This window comes from Vicugna pacos, chromosome 3 (genome assembly GCF_048564905.1).
Source record: "Vicugna pacos chromosome 3, VicPac4, whole genome shotgun sequence".
Taxonomy (NCBI): Eukaryota; Metazoa; Chordata; class Mammalia; order Artiodactyla; family Camelidae; genus Vicugna; species Vicugna pacos.
The window spans coordinates 26,363,500-26,386,408 of NC_132989.1; the positions used below are offsets into that span (position 1 = coordinate 26,363,500).

General features: G+C 46.6%; 1 protein-coding gene and 1 long non-coding RNA gene across 2 annotated transcripts in view; one reads left to right on the top strand and one right to left on the bottom strand.

Annotated features, from left to right (window-relative positions):
* Positions 1-20,662, bottom strand: part of LOC140692804 (uncharacterized) — a 218,901-nt gene extending 198,239 nt beyond the window's left edge. The window contains exon 1 of the transcript XR_012068420.1: positions 20,035-20,662. The gene's annotated coding sequence lies outside the window, so the exon portion shown is untranslated. The remainder of the gene's footprint in view (positions 1-20,034) is intronic.
* Positions 20,663-20,806: 144 nt separating this feature from the next.
* On the top strand, positions 20,807-21,445 carry LOC140689455 (uncharacterized). The gene is made up of 2 exons (XR_012064416.1): positions 20,807-21,101; positions 21,218-21,445. It is a non-coding gene; the product is annotated as an uncharacterized lncRNA (long non-coding RNA).
* Positions 21,446-22,909: the final 1,464 nt, after the last annotated feature.

Below are 22,909 nucleotides of genomic sequence, written 5' to 3' on the forward strand. Positions count from 1 at the left end.
TACCTTAAATCAGTTTAAAAGATGATTGTGTAAGACAACATGAGCAATACTGTACTCTGGGGCTTACAGCATAAGTAAAATGTACAAGAAAAATAACCCAAAGACTAGGAAGGATGAATGGGAATCCAGCTGACCCTTGAACAACATGAGTTTGAACTGGGTGGGTCCACTTACATGCAGATTTTTTTCAGTAAACATGTGCTGCAATATTATAGCACCTACAGTTGGTTGAATCCATGGTGTGGGACCCAATACGGAGGGCCGACTCTAAGGAAATCCACAGGTTTTCCACTGCCTGGAGGGGGGACACCCCTAATCTCCACATTGTTCAAGGGTCAACTGTAGACTCTTGTAAGATTCTTTCACACAATGTGGTATAATATTCTTTGAAGGTACATTCAGATAAGTTAACAATGTATATTGTTCACTGTAAAATGATTATGAATCAATAAAAAATGTAAAAAAAAAACAATGTATATTGTAAACTCTAGGAGGAAAACAGCAAAAATTTAAAATGTGACATAAGTAACAAGCCAACAGTGGAAGTAAGATAGACTAATAAACAATATTCAGTTACTTCAAAAGAAGTGCAAAAAAGCAATAAAAGAACAGATAAAAAAAAAACAGAAAACAACCAGGAAGACAAAAATTTAAACCCAATCCCAATGATAATTACATTAAGTGCCAATTACATTAAAAGAAGATTGTCACATGGATAAAAAAGCAAGACCCAACTATACATTATTTACAAGAAACCCACTTCAGATATAAAGATACAGATAGCTTAAAAGGAAAGGAAAAGAAAAAGATATACCATATTAATACTTAAAAAAATCTATGGTAGCTATATTAATATCAGACTGAACAGACTTAAGAGTGAGAAATATTTCCAAGGATAAAGAGGGACATTACATAATGATAAAGGGGTCAATTCACCAAGAAGATATGACAATCCTAAATGTGTAAGCACTCAATAATGAACCTTCAAAATACGTGAAACTATAACTGAAAGAAGAAACAGGCAAATCCACAAGTATAAAGATGCCAACCGTCATCACATAGTAATATATACAGAAAGTAGACAGGAAACCAGTGAGGATATAGTTTGCCTGAACAACACTATTAACCAACCTGGCCAAATTTGTATTTATGGAATACACCATCCACACTCACATGACAGTAGAATATACATTTTTGTCAGGTACACATAAAATACTTACCAAAATAGACATACATAGTCTGGGCCCTAAAACAATTTCAATAATTTAAGTCATACAAAATGTGTTCTCCGTAACAGCAGATTCCCCAAGTAATTGAAACAATATCCTCCTACACAGCCCACTGTTTAAAGAGGAAGTGTATTTAGTAACTTGTGCAGCAATTTAAGTCTGTTATCTAATAATAAAATAATTTAGGCTTGTGTTTTGTATGTCTTTGGGAGGTTTTTTCCCCCTTCATTTTCCCAGTGATTCATTTTTATTATTTTTTACAAATATTTTGGTCCAAAATGGATTGAAATTTTTTTTTTAAAAAAGAGGGGTTCTTCACCACATATAGTTTGAGAAGCACTGCCCTGGAGAATGGTGGAGCAACCCAGAGGACCCTCCATCCCTGAATGACTACATGAAGCAGAGCCACCTGGCCACTTGGAATGTTCTTCTTGGACTGTTACAGGAATGGGAAATGAACTTCCTTCTTTAAGTCACGGTGTCATCGTGTGTCCCTGTTACAGGAACCTTACCTTCACTGGGATCGCCACAAAGGCATGATGTCTGCTGACTCTGAGCCACTGCTTTAGACCCAGGTAAATAGAAGCAAGCTGTTTCCAGAGAGAGCACAGGCTCATGGGAAAGCAAACAAGGTGAGCATTACTTTTCACACCACAGAGCGTCCCCACAAAAGAGAGAAGAGCTAAAGTTCTTACATCTTCAGCTGAGTACTGGTAGGCTGATAGCAAAGATGGAGCATGGAGCCATTCCAATGACCTGCAAGTGCCCAGCAGAACTTGGCTTTCCCTGGGTGGTTGTGGGAGGCACAGGGCTTCCATCAGCAAGTATAGCAGTGGCCGTTTGAACCATGGCTGCCCCAGAAAGATGGCTCTATGGCCTCCCTCTTATGGGGCCAACTTGGAATAAGCGTTTGTAACTATTATTAAAGAGTATTTAGGTAATGTAACTCACCTGTCCAGTTCTGTCAATTCCTAACTGGTAATCTCTTTTTGCCTAAGTCTGTCTCTTTATCTGTAAATGGGTGATAATGATAGTACCTACTTATGCCATAGGATTTTCCAAGTTTCAATGAGAAATAGTCACATAAAGAGCTAAAACACATGCCTGGCTCATTAAAAGAGCTTGATAAATGTTCGCTATTGACTGATTTAGCTGCAAGCCAATTACCCTTTGTAATGAGATGATCTTTCCTTGGTCACCAGATGGTCCCTATGGTGCTTGAAGTCTGTAGGCCTTAGATACAAACCTTACTAGTGTAACTTGAATCTAATGCAGCAATATGATTTTGGGGCCAATGCTATACTTCAAATATGAAACTGTGATTAGAGGACTTAGAAAGGATATTAAATTATACCTGGTGATGGTCTGGTTGAAGCCCAGACAAACCTCACTGCCCTGAAGAACGCTTCATATTAAGCATAAGTACATGACTATAGTGCCTTCCAGTTTACAAAGCAATTTCACATCCATCATCTGATATTAGCCTCACAATGTCCACTGAAGTAGAAGGGATTATTGTATCTATAGCACAGATGAGGCAAGGGGCTTGGAGGTTAAGTGGCTCACCCGAGGTCACAGGGTTAATGAGAGGAGAACGTGGGGCTCAGAGACGCATCTGGTTCCAGGCCCATTTCTTTTTCCCAGATACTCTTGTGCTTCTCCAGGCTTGCCTCATGTGACCCAGGACACACCTCCACAGTCAGAGGTACGTTTACATTATGATTTGCAATCAAGCAAAAGATTAATAATGATGAATATATGATTAGGTTCAACCATAAAACACTGCTAATGTCTGGACTACAGAAATGGCAGTTTCATGTGGTTCAACTTCGTAACTAACACTTACTTGATTACTTACCACAGGTTAGGCACTAAACCAAGCATTTTACAATTGCATTGGCTTATCTTATCACAGGAACTCTATTATCTCCATTTTAGAGAAGAGGAATCTGAGGCCAGGGCTGCAAAACCAGTAAGTGATGAGGGTAGGACTTAAATCCAGGCATCTAAGTCCAGAGCACAAGCACTTAACCACTGTACTGCCCTACCATCTATTTCTCCAGCAGGAAGATATGAACTCCTAATGACAGAAACGATGTCTTATTCAACTGCACAGGGCTACATGCAACACCTGATATTCATTCATTCATTCATTTATTCATTCATTCAACAAATTTGAGAGCCTACTAGGATTCTTGTTGTGAGACAATTCTCCATGAGCCTTAACCATTTCTACATATTTTGTGAACAGAGGCACTGACTACTCTTTAGTCTGTTCCAGACTCTCTTTTCAAAAATATTTGTGTACTGAACAGACTTAGAAGATAGGGATAGTGTCTGCTCCAGAACAAAAGGCAGACAGACTGTATAAAAGTATAGGTTCCAGTATAAAAGAATCAGGTTCCCTAAGCTCAGGGTTCCTCTCCTATAACTCAGTGAGTATGTAGGTGTCATGTGGCCCTCTTCCTGTCACCCTAGAGATATCAGAGCTTGGGAACCATCCTCATGTTGCCAAAAACCCTGGTTACTGCCATTCCTGTGAGTAATAAAGTATCCTGTGCCTCTGACCAAGAGTCTCATATCTTCCACCAGCACGGAACTGTGGCAGGCTAACTTGTTAGCCTGCAAGGTGGATATCTCAGACCTGAGTTCCTGATATTCTCTGCAGGTGCTCGCCAAGTGAATGAATGCAGGTGATGAGCATTCTTTGTGTACAGGGCACAGTGTCTGAAACGTTTTCATATTGCCTTTCAGGGTGCTGGGGCCACCACTCCTAGAGAGATAATGCAAGGTGATAGCCAAGATAGCAGGTCTGGTTTCCCTGGGTGACCACTGATCTGCAAAAGAGCCACATCAGCACCAGCCTTTATTAGAGACTGACTGTGTGTCTGCTTCCAATTTTCTGAATTCCACAGTGTCTCCCTGTGAGCACTTTGTAAGTGCTTGTAGAGCAAAGGATCCATTCAGCTATTCAGCAAATACTGAGTACCTGCTATGTGCCTGGCTCTGTTCTAGGATTTGGGAGAATCAGACAGACAGGATCCCTGCTCTCATGGAGTTTATCAACTGGGAGAAGAGACAGTCAACACACCAAATATCAGAAAGTGATAAAAAGCTCTGTGATGATTTAAGGAGGAAAATCTGCTAAACAGTCTGTGAAACCACTTTAGACTTCCACGCTGACATATGACTGATGAGAACCAGCCTTGTACAGATCGGATCGGGAGGATGAGTACTCCAAGCAGAGAGAATGAGATTGGTGCGTTCAAAGGAGAAGGAAGAAGCCAGTATGGATGGGGCTCAGCAAAAAAGGAGGTGATGACAGAGAGACAGAGAAACCAGATTACATGGGGCTCTCTGGAGCTTCAAGGATGTTTCCTGTCAAAGTGATAGTGGGCACGCAATGGAGGGCTTTTCACCAGAACCCATCAGCCACAGTAACAAGAACCACCACACTGTAGATGGCATTGGATCCTGCACCATAAAGTCCTTTTACCTCAGCAACTCAGTCATCTGTAAGGTGACCATCTGCTGGAAAAACAAATAAGTGAAAAACTTAAATAGCAAGAATCTCCAGAGAATGGGTATTTAACAAAGTAAACATATCGGATTTTTTATCTTTAAAAACGAGCAGAGCTTCTGTGACACCAGCTGAGTTCCATCGACACAGGCTCCTACAGAAAACCCCTGCCCAGAGACTGCTTGAAGAACCAAAGTAGGAATCTTCCCCTGATTACAGGGCTACACAAGACCACTGATGTGTGAGGGGGGCTGCCAGACATCAGAGGGGGAGCCGAGGAAGACCTTGCAGGTGTGCGTTAGTCTAGGTTTTTTAAAGAAAGGGGGAGGGTCGGGGTAGAAGACTTGGGGGTGGGGGATGGCTTGCAAATGTCAGAGTACCTCCCAGAGTACCTTATCTAATGGAGCTAATGGAAGTATTTGTACAAAGAAAAGAAAAACTCAGTGACCAAGATGAAAATCATCTATTTAAAACAGCCACAACAAACCTCTAAACACTCAAACCCAGGGCAACAACTCCGTAAAGAAGAGCAGAGTGGCGTCATGAAAAAGAATGATCTATTATGAATGGTGACATAGACCATGTAAGCACATAAAGCTTGAATAAAATATTAGGCGGAAATAGACTGCAAACTTTCCATACACATTGATCAAATTGATGCAAAAATTAGCGACTGAAAGAGTTTCAGAGATGTCAAAGGTAGTTCAGAAGTGATGGCAGGTTACAGATTTTATAAAGTTGCTCACTCAGTTAAATATTAGAAATGAAAGCCCTAGGCAACCAACTTTTGCTTACAACTACAATTTAACTTCACGTTAACAAAATAGACGGGGGAAAGACAACTTTGATTGTGTAGATCTAATTACAATGATAAATAAAATAATTCATACAAAAAATTTGAAATGAAAGGTCTTTCCTGATTTCAAAACTGGAATACAGCTTTTAAGGAAAACACATTTTCCAGAACCAGCAAGACCGAACATAACAGAAACGACTCCATCTAGAAACCCATTACTCTGGCCAAGCTACTACAAGAGTCATTGGAAATAAAAGTGCACACCATTAGCTGTTGAATATCCTTAGGCATTTATGGCTTTCTCTCTGCTACAAGCAGCAGTTTTAATAAGTCGCCCTGTCCAGATTCCCCTAATGATATGCTTTCTACATAAAAAAGGGCTTGTGAAACCTAATTCCTCCGACAGAAGCGAGCTCAGGTCTCTGAAGCAGCGAAGATTTCAGATTTCCGCTGGGTTTCCTTGCACCTGCCCTTGTGAGGCATGAGGTTTTGTGTGCAGAAGCCTCCAGGGGTTGAAATTTAGCCCTGTCCGTGTAGCAGGAAGGTCAGCCGAAGTCACTGGGTCCCAAGACACTGGACTTCAATCTCCGACCAAAAACAAAACATCAAAACACTTCTATTCACTGGGACGTGCTTAGCAGCGCGCTGGCATTTACAAATGTAACGCAGCACCGTGCAGCTCGGGGAAGGGGCTATGCTTAGAAAGTCAATTGTTCTTCGGAGATCTGACAACCTCTATCAGATCTCTGTCAGCCCGGCTCCAACAAACACTCCAGAGAAAGCCAGCCTCCTCCAGGCTGAGCCCTGGCTGCCACCTGATACCTGAATGAAGAGCAGAGCCAGCAAAATCCAAACTCCTTTCGAGACGTCGGCTTCTGTGGGAAATGGTTTTGATTTTCTCAAAAAACATTGATGTGGAAGAAAATTAATTTTCAATTGGCTTTTAAAAACTGTTGCATACCCACTCATCAGAGCCGTAGTCTTTTTCCAGGAAGAAAATCTCTGCCCCATTTATCTGTGTATTTCTTGGTAAGTACTTTCCCATCTGCCCAGAGTACTTACCAAGTACTTGATACTATTATTATTATTTGTTATAATGATGGTAAATGCAATAGCAGTCAGTGGCTTAGCAGCGGCACCAACTAGGGCAATGGGGATCTAAAAGAGGGGCAATTAATTCTAACGAAGGCATCAGGTAAGGCTTCCAAGACAGCATCTGAGTAGAGTGAGGCTTCAAAGATGGAGAGAACCTTTGTACAGGGACAACATACTTTTGAAAAGGAAAGTGACGAGATTACTGTAGAGAATTTAGAAATAGCGAACAAAGAATAAAGAATAAAAGAAAATGATCTTTAATTCCATCACCCAAAGGTAACTATTATTTCTCTTTTAATCAGAGTAACTTTAGTGAGGTATAATTTACAGGCAATAATATGTACACGTGTACAATCTGTTGAGTATTGACAAATGAATACACTTGTTTAGCCACCGTCTCAATCAAAACACAGAGCATTTCTATCGCCCTATAAATGTCCCTGTGTCGCCTTCCATTCAATTCTCTTCCTTCTCTGGCCCCAGTCACTGATTCGCTTCCTGCCACTTTAGTTTTACCGGTTCTAGACTTCCATATAAATGGAATCATACAGTATGTACTCTTTTGTGCTTCTTTCACTCAGGATCATGTGTTTAAGAGTCAGTCATGTTGTTATATTTACCAGTGATTCAAACTCTTTTATTTGCTAAATGATACTTCACTGCACGTGTGTATCACACTATGTTTATACACTCACCTATTAATGGACATTTGGGTTGTTTCTGGTTTGGGGCTACAATGAATAAGGCTATAAACATTCATGCACAAATCTTTGAGCAGATGTATATTTTCAGTTCTCTTGGGAAAACACCTAAAAGCAGAATTCCTGAGCCATATGATAAGGGTATATTTAACTTTATAAGAAACTGCCAAACTGCTTTCCAAAGTAGTTGTACCATTTTCCAACTCCTGCCAGCAGTATGCGGGTTACGATTCCTTCAAATACTTGCGCAGACTTGGTATCCTTATCCTTTTTTATTTTAGCCATTCTAATAGATGTATAGTGACATTATATTATGATTTTAATTTGTATTTGCCTGATGTCTAGTGATGTTGAGCATCTTTTCATATTCTTATTGGCCTTCCATAGACTGTATATCTTCTTTTGTAAAGTGTCAGTTCAAATCCTTTGCCCATTTTTATACTGTTTTTTATTTCAGACATACATTCAATGTACAATCAGGTTAATACATCATATACATATATTAGTCATTCCCAAACACCTGGTGAGGGAGCTAGCAGAAAAGAACATAAAGTCAAAGGAATAGTAGAAGATATTTCTAAAACAAAAGTCATTACACTTTAAATTTTTAAACCAGAGTTGATTACTGCTACTTATTTTTTCTTTGCCAGATTTTTAATTGGGTTATTTGTCTTCTTATCACAAAGTTATAAATGCTCCGTTTGTATTCTGGATGCCGCTCCTCTGTCAGATAGATACATTTCAACTTTTTTTCCTATTCTGTATGCTTGGGTTTTCATTTTCTTAACAGTGTCTTTTCAAGAGCAGAAGACTTTAATTTTCATGAAGTCCAATTTATCTTTTTCTTTTACCACTCATGATTTTTGTTTCCTATCTAGGATAGATTTGCCTACTCCAAGGTTGTAAAGGTTGCCTATTCCCAGGTTTGTTCTGGAAATGTTATAATTTTAGCCTTTACATTTAGAATTATGATTTATTTTAACCTAAGCCTCTTTTGGCATATTATATCCTTCCATTAAAAAGGTCTCCTGTTCATTTTCAATAGAGAAGACTAGGGGTCTTGCGATCCCTTCTCTAACGGAGCTGACCTCAAGGGCATGAGTTGGAATTTGATGGAGACCAGTAAAATTTTCACAAATTAAATCCCCATCCTCTGACCATAGATCACTCCCAAGCCCAAATAAGAGTCTCATCAGCTGCTGTGAGTGTTGGCTGCTAACAGCTCACAAATGCCTCCTTCAGAGAACGACCCTCAACTGATGGGAGCAAGGGACAGCCTAGGTGGCTATATCCTCCCTTTTGGCAGTCTGCAGCCAATAACCTATCAATGGCAGTGTCGGGTGGGACAATCTAGAGGTATTAGGCATGCTCCAGAGCTTCCTGTGGGACCAGGTTGAAACTGGACTTCAACTGAACCCACATCTTTGCCTAACTTCTTCCTCTGTCCTATCCTATTTCATGCACCCCTGTACAAGTGTTGATCTAAGAATACTAGTACAACACATCACTTGCTCAAGAATCCCTGATTCAGGCTCTGCTTTTAGAGAATGCAACCTAAAGCTATTAGCTGGGCTTTCAGAAAAGGATGCAGCTACCCTTAAGGCTTACACTGAAAGCAGGAGCTGTCATATCTCCTCTCCGGGCCTCAGTCTCCCCATCCATCAGGGGATTTATTAAGATCCTTGGCTATGCTCATATTCTGTGATCTAACTCAAACAAATGCTGCTTGGTAGCTCTTCCTCTGCAGAAGTTTCCCAGAACACACTATTATACACTGGTTCTTGTGGGTCATCATGCCTTCCACTCTGCCAGTTTTAATATATATTATTTCAACCAATCATTAGGGATGCCTACATCACTCACCTCAGAGCAAGTGGTCCCCTGAGCTAAAGGCAAGCATCTTTGTTTCACTCATTATTTAGAATATCATACACAAACTTCCAGAGATGCATCATCCCACAATAGACTTGATTTGGGCGTCTAGAAAACACAGCCTTCAATTGTAAGCCCATGAAACGCTACACCATAATTATAGTTTCCAGGCACCTCTAATGACCCATTAAGATGGATTTGCAGAGTCGGCAGGGTCTGCAGCCAGCAGCAGGGGAGACTGCAGGCTCTGGTGCTTTCTCTCTGTGGGCAGAGACCCACCAGAAGTAAGTCTGCTACAGAGGAAAGTCATGGGGGCAGATGAGATTTTATCATCTAATACTCATTGCCACCAAGAATACCAAGCTGAGATTCTTCCATTGCCTGGAACAAGAAATCCTTTTGAGAAAGGAGAACACCTCATACTTGGCTTATGGAAATGCAAATTGGTACATTCACTATGGAAAACAATTTGACATTATCTGGTAAAATGCTATTTACCTTGGGCCCAGCAATTCAACTCCTAGTCATATATTCTAGAGGAAATTTTGCTCTTGAGTACCAAGAGATAAGTAAAAGAAGCATTGTTTATAGTAGCCCCAAACTGGAAAGAACTGAAATACCTATTTTAAGGATGATGCATAAATCCCCTGGGGTACCAGCATACAACAGAGTATTAAGCATGAATGGACTATAGCTACACACATAAACATGAGTGGATCTTTTTATAATACTGAATGAAAAAAGTAGATCACAAAGACTATATAAACCAGGTAATAATACTCTTTTTATAAAGCAAACAAAAGAAGAATGAGAACCACTGACTTCAGGATGGTGCTCAGGGGCAGGACAGAGGGATAAGACACAAGAGGGACACGTAGGTGGAGGTGCCAGTAAGGGTGACTATAGTGAGTTGAACAGTGTCCCCTCCAAAAAAAAAATGTCCAAGTCCTCACCCCTAGTATGTGTGAATATGACCTTATTTGGAAATAAGGCCTTTGCGGATGTAATCAAGTTAAGGATCTAGGGCTGAGATCATTCTGGATTTAAGGTGGGTCCTAAATCCAGTGACTGCTGTCTAAGAAAGAGAGGGAGATGTGAGACACAGACACAGGGAAGATGGCCATGTGCGGATAGAGGCAGAGACTGGAGAGATATTACTCTAAGCCAGGGAATGCCAGGAACCACCAGAAGCTGGAAGAGGAAAGAGTCTTCCCTTGGGCCTTTGGAGAGAGCGTGGCACAGCAGACACCTAGATTTTGGACTTTGAGCCTCCAGAACTGTGAGTGAATACATTTCTGCTGTTTTCAGCAACTCAGCTTGTGCTAATTTGTTACGGCAGCCCAAGGAAATGAATTCAGTGGTGTTCTAGATCTTAGGTTGCATGACACGTTTCTAGGTGCTCATTAAAAAATTTTGCGTCATAACAGGTACCTTACATGTGTTCCATCGCATGAAGCAAGCATTACAAAATATGCTTGGGGAAAAGGGGTAGAAAAGCATGCATAAGCAAAGCCTATGTTCTTTGTTTCCTGAGAGATTTGTTGTTTAAGTTTCCTAAGAGATTTGAGGAATTTCATGGGTATCGAGTTTGCACTATGTGTCAAGGATCATGCTGAGCATTTTATAGATGATGTGACATTTGATTGTCAAAGTAACCATGTGGTAAATAAATATCCATTTTGCAGATAAGAAAACTGAGGCTGGAGGGCAAGGAAATGCTTGCCTAAGGTACCACAGCGAATACATGGCAGAACAAGGACTCAAATGAGGGTCAGTTTGCAAAGTCCATGCCTTTCCCACCGTAGCACCTCAGGTCACTTCTGTTTTCCTCAAGCTTGTTAGCTCCCAAACACCAGATGTTACCAGTTGTAACTCCAGGCCCCAAAAGGTAAACACATACCTGCTTTATCTCCTGTTCTAGGTTTCCCCAGAAAGAGCTGGATGAACATCATTTGTTCATGAGCATTTTCACATCAATTATGCATTTAAGGGGTCTTCTATCTTCCAATACCTCTCACCATGACCTATGCAGGTCACCTTAAATCAAAGAATGCAATTCATCCATCATCCATTCCTTGCGCAGGCTATACCAAACCAAGAAATACAGAAATCAAGGTGAAATCAAGTTTCCGCTCTCTCCTCCTCCTGGGGGTAGAAGTGGAGGTAACACTGCTTCTGTACTTATGAAGGACCAGCTGAACAATCAGTTCAAGAGGAATGAACTCTCAGGATACATTTCCCCAGGTTTACCTGAGACTGTTCCTGTATTAGCACTGGATGACCCATATTCCAAGAAGCCCCTCAGTGTTGGACAAGCCAGGACAATTTGGTCACCCTTCCTGGAGGAAACCTCCTTTTCTTCCAGAATCTACAAGTATTTACAAGCAGTGGGAAAGAGAAACCTGGGTCATCTGTTTCAACCACATATACTTCCTCTGGCACCCAATTTGAGGCCATGCCCCCTCCCCGACGTTTTCCTATGAGAAAAGACATTTGTTAGACCCTGAGGCCAAGCCAGGATGCTGGGGTCTGGGGTGTGGGAGGCACGCTCACTCCACTGGAGCAGGTGCTGCCTTCATTCCTTCCCTTGTCCACCCCTTCAGCAATCAGTGAGTTTTAATTAATTGATAACCAAAGGTCAGCTTTCAAAGCTGCCTCCCAGCTTCCCTGCCATCAATGCTCAGGAGGAAACGCCGTGATGATACCTTGGACCGAAGTCCCAAAGCAGCAGGGCACCCTTGTCTAACACTGGCTCTTCCGATCCTCACTTCATCATCATGAACAAATGCAGATTCACAACACTCTGCGGTTTATATACCTTCTTCCTGCATTCAGTGGCTCATTGGGTCCTCAGGTAAACAGCATGCATCTGTTCATCTCCATTTTAACAGACAGAAACAGACTAAAGGTCATGGGTCAAGAAAGTAGCAGAGTCAAACCTGACACTGATGCCAAGCCTCCCAAGGCCTCGTAATGCCAGTTCCCTCTCTGAAGGGCTTCAAGAACAGGGAAGAAATCAAGAAGGAATCACCATTTTTCACCCTCCCACCTCCCCCACCCCCTCAAAAAATGTTTCATAATCCTGGAAAACACTCAGCAGATGGTTGATTCAGGAAGAAATTCAGGGCTGCCAGCTTTTCTCCACCACAAAAACCTGACACCTCCTCCCCCACTGCCTCACACACACAGTGGTAGGTGACGATCCCGACATAGGAGCCCAGTGCGAGGCAAGGGCCACAGAGCAGTGGGGGCGAGGCGCAGGAGACCACAAGGACCCCTGCCCTGCACAGTCAGTTGAAGTGTTCCCTTCTACCCTCAAAGGGAGAGAGCCAGTTTGAGATAATTGTAGGCTGCCCCCAGAGACTCACCCCAAAGTCCCCAGGCTGGGCATGACAGATGTGCCTCCCCCTAACTGAGATTTGGCTCAAGAGAAAAGGCACATGGCTCATCTTTCACTTTCCTGGCTGTGAACCTAGGGTGGGGAGGGAATGGGGTGGAGACTGATCTGATAAATGCCATTCAGGAAAGTGGCTCGGGTGGCAAGGGCCATGCACATGTGAGTTCACGTGTGTGTGCGTCTGTAGTGTGCAAGCACCCACAAATAAGGACACTCTACAGAAAGATTTTAAACAGGGCTTGAATCCATTTGTCAATACCATCTACTTACTCGGCCCCTACTGAAAGGGCTGTTGAGGAAGCTAAGATGGGTGGGTAGGCACTGGTCTCCAGGAGAAATGAGCCATGCGACCACTGTCCTCATCCTAAGCGTACACTGAGCCAGGCATGGAGTAAGCACTGGAAGCACACAGAGGTCATTTCATTTCAAATGGGAGAAAGTCGGGAAGAAGGATGGTGGAGCTCTTTTGAAATGGTCCCATCCCTTCCAGGAGAAGAAAGCCGGTACAAAAGCTACCATGTGGCAGTGTGGTCCCCCAAGTCCCCTCCATTGGCAGGAACTGGAGCAAACCACAGGAAGGCTCTCGTTTCATATCAGCTTGGGAGGGTCCCTGGGTGATGCCCAGAGCAATCCCACAGTCCACGATTTCTACCCTCGGCTTCAGGGTCCCTGCCCCAAAGTCATCGCTCACCTCCCCACCTCAGATCTCACCCATTCCAGCCTGTCCTCCAGAAGGCCACTGGTGGGTTTTTAAACACAGGTCTGACAACCTCATTCTTTGGGTTTTTCTAGAGCTATGAAATAAAAATCCCAAAGGATAAAATTTCAGACTATTCACCTCTTCTGCCTCACCAGACTCATCTCTCCTTGTCACCTCCACATGTAGCCTGAAATCATGTTTTCTGTACATTCAGGCTTTGGCCCAGGCTGTGTCCTCTCCTGGGACATTCTCTTCCCCTGCCTCACATCCTTCACACTCCAACTCCTACACTCAGGTTATAGCACCTCCCTCAAGGCCATCTCTGAACTCCCTTTAGCCTCATGCTGCAGGATTTGTCTCCACACTGCACTGACCATGCTGACCCAGGACAACTGGCCTTCCTGTCTGGCTCTCCCTCTAGACTGTGAGTCCTCTGAGGACAGGGCATGCCCTTCACCATTTCCGCAAGCCCAGGACCAGCACCTAGTAGGATCTGACTGAAAACACTCTTGGGTTAGCAAATGGACCCCATTACTTCCTCAGCTTGCCCAGGAAGCTTCTTGGGTGTAGTCTACAACGCTCGTAGGCATCCGCTTGGGCAGGAACCCCAGCCTGGGGGTTCATGGCATACTTCTGGATGGACACACACCTGATGCCTTATCTAGCAGTCCTACAGGCCCCAGAGAGGATTCCTCCACCTCTCTCAAATGCTGTTTCAGGATTCAAGCACCTCCTAAATTCAAATGATTTTAATGTATCTTTTGAAAGTTTACTGTATGAGATGTACTTTGCATTCATTATCTCACTTAATCCTTAAAATATCCAGCAATTTAAAAAAAATAACCCATCTATATTCCATGTTTCAGATGAGGAAACTGAGACATTGTGGAGTGGAAGAATAGAATCACATTCCTACAACTCTTTCTCACTAGCTACCTTGAAACACAGGTAGTCCTTCATCAAAAAAAAAAAAAAAAGCCCAACATAGCCAACACTCAGCATATCTAGTAAGTGACAGTGAGAGGCAGTGAACTTTTTTGTTTCATAAACACTGACTACTATTTCTTCCACCCACTACATGCCCTGGGCAAGTCATTCAATTAAAATTAATACAACTTAATAAATATCTATTGAGTGCCCTTTATGTGGCAGGCACGCTTCTGGGTACTCGGGAAATACAAAGGACAAAGAGACCTGCTCTCAAAGAGCTAGTGGACAAAGACGATAACAAACAATGCACATAATAAATAAGAAAGTACTACTATATCAGAAGGTCGGTAGCCAGCCTCCAAGATGGCACCCAGTCATCCTCACCTCCCGTCACTCATACCCTTGCGCAGTGCCCCTGACGCTGCACAGGGCTGCACACTAGGATACTGCAGAGAGGGTGGTGTATGACTTCCGAAGTGGGTCAGAAAAGACAGTGCAGTTTTTCCTTGCTCTCTCGGAACTCTCACTCTGGGGGAAGCCAGACGCCACGACTTAAGGACATTCAAGCAGCCCAGTGAAGAGTCCCCAAGGTGAGGAACTGAGGCTCTTGCCAACAGCCGCGTGAGAGAGCCATCTTGAAAGCAAATCCTCCAACTCCAGTCATCCCTTCAAACAACTGCAGCCTGTTGACATCCTGACTGCAAACTTGTCCTAGTCAGTTCAGGATGCTTTAACAAAATGCTGCTGCTGGGTCCCAACCTCAAGAGTTCCCTGGGTGAGATTGCAAACTAGCCCCCATATATATATGGGGCAAAGCGAAACTGAAGGAAGAGGCAGACCACTCCAGATTGGTAGGTGGCAGTTTTAACAAGCAAGGAAATTCACACACAAAGCTAGTCTTGGGCGGCTGCAAGACAATTAGATCTCTGCACCTGCCCACCAGACTCTTAAAGTTTATATAGAGGCCTTAACTGGACTCAGTTCCTCATACCGTCCAGATAGTCCCTCTCAAGGCTGTGTCCTTGAAGTGGCTCCTAGTACAAGAACAGAGACTGTGCTATACATTTCAAGGACAAGGGAGGGGGTAAGGAGCCTTTGATTAACCAGATGGAGCTTGCACATCAACTGGCAGTCACGTCCTCTCTGTGAATCCTCCAACGACTACAGACTGAGTGGCTTATAAACTAACAGACATTTATTTCCCACAACTCTGGGGGCTGGAAGTCTGAGATCGGGGTACCAGCACAGTCGGGTTTGAGTGAGGGCCTCTTCCACAGTTGCAACTTCTCACTGTGTCCTCACATGGTGGAAGGGTCAAGGGAGCTCTCTGGGGTCCCTTTGATAAGGACACTAATCCCATTCTTGAGGGCTCTACTCTCATTACATAATCACCTTCCAAAGGCCACTCAGATAAGGACTCTCAGCCCTTGCCCAGTTTCTAGGAATCCAGGACAACTCCAAGGTTCCAATTTACAACAACTTCATTTGCACAAAGTTTTCCAGAAAATGTCTTATACACACCCAAAAAGCAACAACCTTTCTAGGACGCGATGTCAGCACCCCAGGCAGTAAAACTCTGCTAAGGGGTCTCTTCTCTATCTGATTACTTGTCCCTGTGGCAGCTCCATGATTTTGCTTTTTATTTCTCAGCACCTACTGTGTGTCAGGCTGAGGCTGAGTTCTGAGGACACTGAAAGGAAAGACCAGGCCCAGCACCTATCATGAACTCAAATGTTTGTTGAAGAAGTGTGAGCTGACCTGGAACGGGTTCTGAAGATGCTTAGGAAATTTTCATCTCAGTCTTCAACTATCCCTTGATCATATGAAAAAGAAAGAAAATAAATTTCTGCTGTCAGGACACCTCCCAAGCTGTCCCAGACAGTGGCTTGCCCCGGCCCTCTGCAGCGAGATTTCCCTGGCATCTCAAGTTAGCCAAGGAAAATGGTTGCTGCTTCCCCTGACCTCCATCCTGAAGTCTGAAGCAGGCCTCCTGGGTCTCTGTGCAGGACAGAGGGGCTACTCCAGCCCTGCTTCCTTGAGTAGTGAGGACCCAGCGGTCTGACCCACCAGCCATGTCAAGCACAGTGGGCTGGGGTAAATGACTTGTGTCTGTGTGGCCCCACACAGAGAGATTCTTCATAGTTCAGTCAGCAGAGTAAATATTTAGAAAGAGAGGCCCTTTCCTTAGAGGACCAGGCTTCGTCTTCCTATTCTGACTGGAAGGACTTGGTTGGATGGAGTCTGTTACAATGGGAAGGAGAATTGGGAGCAGCAGCAGGCAGACCAACACAGTGGCTTAAGTGACGGCAGTGACCAGTGCCAAGGGGAGAGCTGACCCAACAACCAGAGTGAGGAGCCTCTGCCAGGATCCTCCAGGACACCCTAGGGAGCCTTTGCACATGTCCTGCCTTCAGCTTTCCCATGGGACTGGGAATGGTGCCCAGGACAATCTCCAAGCATCTTTCTCTAAAAGCAAATATCCCCAAGGCTCCCGAGGGCAGAGAGGGTCTGTACCTACTCCTTAGCCATTCCCCAGCCCCTTCTTCCAGCCACGTAACTGCTCTTCTCTCTTCAGTTAAAGCCATCCATGGAGTCTGCTTTCCAAACAAGGCCCCAGGGTCCTCCTGGGGCAGCTGGCCAACAACTCTGGGTGGTTAAATTCCTTCCATTCCTGACTCTTCACCTCAGGATGCTCATGACCTGGCTCTCAGAGGGAAAACCTTTTAAGCCCCCTCATGGTTAGAGGTCATTAGGGTCTCTTCAGGGACGTAAAGATTTGTTTCAGAAATAACGGATTAAGTTCCACCTGTCCCAGGTAATTGAGAAGGCCAGGCCCCCCTGTGCCTGCCCCAGGCTCTGTCTTGGTGGATGCCAACTTTAATGGCAACTGCTAGCAGTCACTATTCTAGCTCACAAAGGGGAAACAGAATCCACAACTTGAAGTCTGAATCAGTCAAAACTAGTCATGTCTTGAAACAGGCATTGTTTTATAATAGCCCGACCCTGACTTACTGATAAGAGAAAGGGTGCTGGGGAGGACTTCCCTGCCCGCAGACCTCCCAGCAGAGCTCCTGGCTACAGAGAACCAGGTCTGAGTCTCAGGTGGCTTAGGGAACAGAGAAGGAAGCATTCCACAGAACTACACTCAGCAGTCTTGGGCTGCCTCACTGTATGATCCCTGGTTTTCTGTTTCTTGGGTGTCTGACTTCTGATTTAATAAAGGTCCAGAAGATCCTTACTCTGCTTCTATGGGGCAGCATCAAAAGTGAGGAAACTACCATGATAGCACGTGCAGACAACTCCCACCCCACCTGCCATTAGCTCAGGGCTAGAAAGACACCTGAGGCTGCTCACAACACTCCTATCTCTACTTCTTGGCACTCTGGAACAACCCATTGGCCCTCCAGCTCAGAGAGTCAGTGCCCATTCTGCCAAAGGAAGTGGGCATTTGCCCTCTGTTGGGCCACCTTGTATCCATTAGCCCATCCAAACACTTCCGTTTATTTTAGGATTTTGCCACTAGCCAGCCTGATATAGTCTGAGTGAAATGACAAATCCAGATGTATTCTGAAAATACAGGACCATCCATACAGCCAGGCCAATGTGTACATAAGACCAGCCCATGCTCCCTCTGTAGACTCTGAATTCCTAGCAACTGGCAGAGGCAGAGCATGCACTGTCCAGACTGTTCCCAAGTTTCCTATCTCCTGTTCACTCCGGATCCCAGATCAGGGCTTCAAAGCAAGGGTACTGGCTGTGACAGAGGTGCTCTCTGTCCTCAACAGCAGGAGCACAAAGGGCACCTAGTAATCCCCTTCTGCAGGGGCTGAAGAGTGAAAGCGGGGAACTGAGTGGTAGGTGAAGTGAGGGAGTTGGGATGAAAGCTTTTCAGAGACAAATCACATCTGGGACAGAGGAATTGCAGTCACCAACATGTGCTGACATTCATGTATATAAGCCAGGCCACATAGGCACCAAGTGGGGGCCCAACATAAAAAAGACCCAAATCCGCATGTCTTTTCCTACGGTCCTAGACACCTTTTAAACAACAGTCACAGCACCTTAGGTCAGCCAGCCTCCCCAAGGGGCTAAGAGTCAGGCCCATGAACACGTTTCCTGAACACCTACTCCATGCTGCTCAATGGCTTAGATGCCTCACCACTGACCCGCCCCTGCCCCCAGGAACCAAGCTTCATCAGGCCCATAACCACACCGTGAGTGTACATATAAACACAGACTGCAATGACAATAAAGGAGAAGGGAGGTGACCTGGGTTGGGTAGGGGGTATAGCCAGGGAAGGAAGGCAAATGTTCAAATCTTAGTTCGCCCCACTTTTAGCCTCACAGCCCTCCCTACCCTTGGCCCCAGCCATTCTTGGAAGCAGAGAGCACTACCCAGAGCCTTTACTCAGTTCCCGGAGGCTGGCTCCTTGACAAGTTAGGAAATGAACTCATTAGGATTTCATCCATCTTTTCACAGCCCCCTCTCCCCACCCCCTGCTCCCATTTGCATCACTAAATCAACACTTTTCTCTCTCTGGCCCAGTTAAGTGGTCCCTAATGTGGGGGAGGCCTGGCGTCGCTGGGGAACCAAGGAACCCTGAGGCACCTGGCCGCTGGCAAGCTCACCTGCAGCGCTGTTGGATAAGGGCAGGCGGTGGGCACAGAGAGGGCCCCTACCCAGACCCAATAGGGGCGGGAGGCCCAGCTCTGGATCTGTCAATCACACAGGCTCCGCAGCTGCGCTCTCTTCAGCCCCAGAGAGCTGCTCCTCAGAGGGAGATAAACATCGAGAAATCCAATCCAGCTCGGCTTCGGAGATAAACAGATGTGCGGGCAGCCAGCGGTCAGGAGATAACGCCCCCGCTCCGCCCCACGCGCCTGCTTGGCCCTGCACCTGCCCAAAGCGACCAGGACTCGCCTCTTGGGAGGCAAAGCTGCGTCTCCCCAGCCTGGAGGAAAGGGTCTCCAGTACCGCGTGTAGCGGTGGAGTTAAGAGAAGAAGTTAGCTTTGTAACTCTTAGAGCCTGGGCTTTGGAACCGGATGCCAGGATTCAAGTCCTGGCTCTGTCACTGTTTAACAAGTGAAAGCAACCATGAGCCCAGATGTTCCCATCTATAAGATGGAGATAATCAAGGGTACCTCACTGAGTACCCTCTTTGACATTAAAAGAAGTCAAAGTAAGCCTTAGTAAAGAGTAGTGGCCAACATTAGTCAGCCTACGATCCCAGTAAGCAGTCGCCGCACCCCCCATCTTTATGGGCATTAAAAAGGGCCCAAGGCATTTGAGGTGGTGGAAAGGATTGTGGCCACACACAAAACTCCCACACTTAGAGAGGAGCTGATGGTTCACATCTGGAGTTGGGATCTACTACTTCCCTCCATGCCTTGGCCTGTGATGGACACAGCCCTGAAAATGACAGTTCAGGGGTGACACAGCAGATGATGACAAGTGAAAATGGCATCATGGTGGGAGAAGGGAGTCCAGGAGAACAGAGGGCTGGAGTGGAGGTACCGTCACGAGACTCCAAAGTCTCCAAAGTCTCCCACACTTGGGCACCTGGGAGATTTCCCTGCCCAGAGACCCCACACAACTAACTCATTCATTTACTCTACAGACACCTGAGGAACCTCTTTCAAGGGCCATATTCTGTGAGTAGTGAAATATGGCCCCCAGCCCTCATGGTAAAGCTTAGGTGCTCAGCAGGATCAGAAATGACTGCAGACTACACATCTTCCCCGCTCGCCCCTGACGCCCAAACGTTCCCCACCCTACCGTGAGGCGATCATTACCTCAGCAACTGGATTAAACGGACTCTCGTTGAGGTGTGAAGGGTTGATGGATCTCTGAAGCCATATCTAATGTACAGTCTAATTTCGGTCTCTGAGACTACCAGGCCTTAAGTTAGGTGAGGGTAAGAACCCCAACCGCCCCTCCCTCCCGACACAGGGGAGTCAGCTCATTTGGGCAGTACGGAAGTAGTTCACGAGGAAGAGAGTGAAAGAGAACGGGGCCGTTTCCTGGCTCGCGCACTTGTGTGCCTGCTGGGACTCAGCCGTCCAGCGCACCCAGAGCACAGTTCGCGGGCTTCGGATGGGACGGAAGGGCCAGCCCCAGATTGGAGGCAGTGGCCGCTTGGCCACATGCTGGGGACCAGTGGCAGAGTCCGAACCTAAGCTGGCCTCTTTTGTTGGCGCTCCTTCCTCCGCCTGGGGTCTGGAGGTCCGCACAAGGTCTTCCGAAGGGTCAGGAAGTGCCGGAGCCTCTAGGGTCGCGAGACCCACGTGAGCGCGCAGGACACAGGGGTTCCGAGGGAGCTAAGGACAGCACCAGCAAGCCCCCGTGGCTCTGCTGCTGAGGTGAGAAGGGAATGCCTGGCCCTGAGCCTGGCGGCTGGCCCTGGATCTCTGAGGAAAGCTGAAGGCCAGGATCTCCGTACCCCAGGGGCCCGCACGGCGCACGCTGTTCTCACCAAGGCGCGAAGCGCACAAAGGGCGCCGTGACGCCGTAGTGCGTACTAGTTAAATGCTTATTAGTCCCTTCGGAGCAGTGTGATCCCACTTTGTTCCCGAACGGCCCGAGCGCGCCCTTTCATGCTAGTGTGCGCGCCGCGATTTAGCTTGGCCTTTGTGGGCCTGAAAGGACCGGCGGCCTCTCGGGACCCGCATCCCCGAGACACCGCTTGGGCAGCATCGCCGTCCCCGCACTCCCGAGGCGAGGCTTCCCTACAGCCGCTGCACTCTCCAGTCCGTCTTCCGCGCGCGGCTCCTGGGGTCGATGGCACCAGCAGCTGATGAGAGCAGACCTCAGCCCCGGCTCCTGAAGCTCTCGTATCCTCCGCCCCTACTTTCCATCCAAGGTGAAAAAATGCGTGCAGGCTCTATACCGCGACTTGGGGGCAATTGGACTGGGTTTAAAGGGCTATTGAGGCCTGGAGAGGCTGCCTTTCTGAAAAGCTTTGTGCGGTGTTTGCAGAGACATTTGCATCTGTTTGCGCTTCAGGAAAAGGCCCCGAAGGCTCCGGAGCGAGAAAGCCCGAGGATTGTTTTGTGTCGGCCTCCCCCTCCCCGCTTGGCTCCGCGCTGGCCAGTGTGGTGCGCTGAGCAGAGGCACGCAAAACCCGCCCGGTTCAAAGATTGGGCGCCCTCGCTCTCGGCCCACTTTTAAACAATTGCTCTTAACAATACAATTTTAAGCAGAAAATCGTCTAACTAGATTAAATCCACATGACATAAAAACCAGAGGGGAAAAAGTCCGCATCGGCCTAGGGGTGCTGACGCCTAACAGGATAGAAAGTGTGAAATGCATGCAGAGGTGGGGAGACCGGCAGGTGCCCCGGCCGGCCTTCCTTTGGCCGGACAAGGGCTGGACAGCTCGCCCCGCTTCAACTCCGACGCCCCTGAAGAGGAAGGGGCTCCTTGGGGCGCAAGCGCGAGGCTAGTCTCCCACCTTTGGCGACGCGGGGAGCGCTGGTGTGTGCCCAAAATCAGGCCCTGGGCTTCCCAGCATCCCCCCCTTCCCCCGCATCTGCCCGCGCGCCCCTCCTCCAGCCTCAGGTCCGGCGATCTAGCCCAGGCTGTGCCCTCCCCTCTGCAGGGGCGAGGGGAGCAGGGCAAGGCTGGAGAAGCCGGAACGCCCTCTCCACTCGCGAGACTGAGCAGACAGGCTCTTTAATGGAATCGAATCAAAGTCAGGCCTTAGAAAGCCCCATTGCTATGGCAGCAGAGTTCCCGAAAGCGACAAAGCCCAGAGCCCCTCCCTCGCTTCTCGGCCCTACCCTCCGCTCCCCTCCCCCCGCACAGCCTGGAGCCACGCTCGCAGCGCGCTCGGACGGGTTAATCACTGTAAAAACAAAGAGATGAAAGGCTCTCAAATTCGAGAGCTCTCGGCGGCCACCTCCCTGGCCTGGAGAAGGGGAGGGGGCCGCTCTGGCCGAGCTTTCCCGGCGAGCCAGGAAGGCGCTCCGGCCCTCCGCCGGGTGGGAGCCACATCCCACCATCCCCAGGCGACGCCGCCCACACAATCTGGCGCTTCCCAAAGGGCCTGCGGAGGCTGTTGGAGCGGACAGGCCATCTCTTCCCAACCTGCAGCCACAACCCCACAAAACAGAAGCACAAAGCCCTGGGCTTTTTCATTGGCCCTAAGGAAATGTTTTGAGACTTAGGGGAAAAAATACCTAACTCTAAAATACAGAACAACAACAAAACCCCAGCAGATGGATATTAAGGAATATTTAATTAAACGTCGATCATGACAGCGTCGTTATTTAATCAAGTGTAAATCAACTCATATAGTTCTATATAAATTAAATTTAATATAGGGTCTGGAGGCATTTTTATATCTTTGGTATGATGTGGGGTGTAGCTCAGGAAGAGGTTTTAAAGGCTTAAAGATTTCTTTGAAAACTCCGGCATGGGCGTCGGGGGCATGGAGTCCAAAGCTGACAGGTCCTTGTTTATTCTGTGACTGGTCCATTGGGGTACTGGCCCTGCCCTGCACTGCACCTCACTCCCACCCCCATCCTCTCAGGCAGACTGACGAGGACCCCTTTAGTGAAGCTGGAGACCCTGAGATGGCAAGCAGGGCAAGGACCTCTCTGGTCACTTTGCCTGTCAAAGACCAGGCAGGGATGAGCCTGTGGTCTCTGGCTGGTGGTTCTTCCTTCCA